Genomic DNA, 2,303 nt, shown 5'->3' on the forward strand with positions numbered 1-2,303 from the left:
TCTCTCTCTCTCTCTCTCTCTCTCTCTCTCTCTCCCTCTCTATCTGAACAACCCTCCACATGTAACAGTACAATGGATTGATATCTGGTGAATTAGAAGACCAAATCTTAGGGATAATGCTATCAGGAAAATTTTCAACCATCCATTCCTATGGTACTAGAACCATTTGTGAAAGTGCAGAGTCTTACTGAAAAAAAATATGACATTCTATTGCATACACTGTCTATCCAGAACTAAGAATTATTTCCAGGATCTCAATGTAGGCGGCAGAGTTAACTGTAAGGTCTTGTGGAAAGAAGTAAGGAGGCATCACATGTCCTTCATTACTGACAACCCCAAAAATTATGACAGTTTCAGGAACTTTTGCAAGCAAAACATGTGGAATTTCGGAAGGGTCTGCACATAACAATCTGTCATTTATTCTGTTAACTTTTTGATCTTGGTCGAGTTTTTTCTAGCTGGAGAAAAACTAAATCAAATCCTCTTCTGTTGGATTTTTCAGTTTGATTAAGACCCTTTTAGATCTGGTGCAGAGATTTTCTTTTTTATTTGTCTGACAAATTGTCCTTTACTCATCATATAAGTCTTATATCTGATGTCTTCGTGGTCAACATTTCTGACTGTTTCTTCTGACTCACCGAGATCTTTTGCAATTGACCTCATGGACTTTCTGGGATTGTAATCAATGGTCTATTGAACTTGCTGGATAAATTCAGGCGTTCTGATGATTGCAATGCGTTTAGAATGTTTTTCTTTGCTTTCAGACTTGTGAAATATTTCCATCTTCATTCTCTAGCTCCTTACAAACCTTGTAGATGAATGATCTGGCAACTTTTAAAAATCGAGATATTTCTAAATCGCAATATTCAGCCTTTATAACCATAATAACATCATTCCTCATCATTTCTTGAGTAAGCTGAGGGTCTGTCATTATTATTTTCTGAAACAAAGATTATACAGAACAACAAATGCAGCAATGACTTTAAAATGGTATGTGCTCAAATACCCTGTGTAACCTGTATGTATGTATATGTGTATATATATATATATATATATAAGTATATATATACATATGGTATTAATTTTAGCCTTAAATGGGAAATTATAAGAAAAGCTCAACCTTATAGAAGTAATAGATATGGATGTGAATTGTGTTCTATGGAAATATATGAACATCTAATCTATATTAAATTCTATATATATTAACATCTATATATATTAACATCTAATCTACTTAAATCAATCATCAGATTCCTGTAATGACTATCCTTGTTATTTCCTAATATCCTTTCTTTTTTCAGTCCCTTAAACCTTAGTAAGCACATTATTATAAACTAATATAAATCCGATAATAATTTTTATTTTTTATTCACATTATATAAATAAAGCTTACCTATGTGTCTCCTAAATAGTATCATTATCTTATCTTCAGAAAAAACAATTTTTAAGATAATTCAAAATAGTTTTCATGATCACTATATACTTAATATCCTTAAATTTTACACCCTATCCAGAGCCCCTGAATTCAATATTGACCTTATTTCATGATTTTTGTGGAAAATAATTACATCTCATTTTACTTATTTTATTTATTTATTTTATTTTATTAACATACCTCTTATTGTGAAAACATTGGTTAGAGTATTGTTGTTCTCTGTACCACTATACTGTTACTCTATTCAGACTAAAAGTAAAAAACCTATTTGACCCATATACCTAGGGTTGTAATTCCTCAACATTAATTCCTCAACATTTTGATAGTAGTAAAATGACCTGATACTACTATGACCAGTGAAACCTTTAGATTCTAATACATGTTATAGCCTTGCCCATGCATACTGCTTACACCTTCCCTCTCTTTAGAAGTAATTGTCCATTTGCTACCACCACTAGATAAGAAACAATAAAATCTGAGACAGTTAACATTTTTGTCTAGAATCCATTACTAGCCTGATAGACTCGGCTATGTCAAGATGGATTTATGTATTCTTCCTCACATTTGGATGTTTATGTATTCTCTCTCCCACTTGGATTTGAAATGTTGCCACATTTATAATATGTCTTTTCTACAGTAATTTTTTCTGCATTTTCGTGCAGCTCAAGATTGCTCTTCATATTGCATTTAAGGTAATGCTCGCATTACTTAAATAAATTGAAGTAGCATGAAACGTGCGTACTGCAATCACCTTTGAAATCCGTGTTGCTTATTTTTTTATTTTAATCACCTATTCTTTTGGGATGCGATATTCGGGTGCCTACGCATAAGTACCATATTCAACCTTGAATCTATATCTAAACCGTCT

Source organism: Octopus bimaculoides, chromosome 7 (genome assembly GCF_001194135.2).
Source record: "Octopus bimaculoides isolate UCB-OBI-ISO-001 chromosome 7, ASM119413v2, whole genome shotgun sequence".
Classification (NCBI taxonomy): domain Eukaryota; kingdom Metazoa; phylum Mollusca; class Cephalopoda; order Octopoda; family Octopodidae; genus Octopus; species Octopus bimaculoides.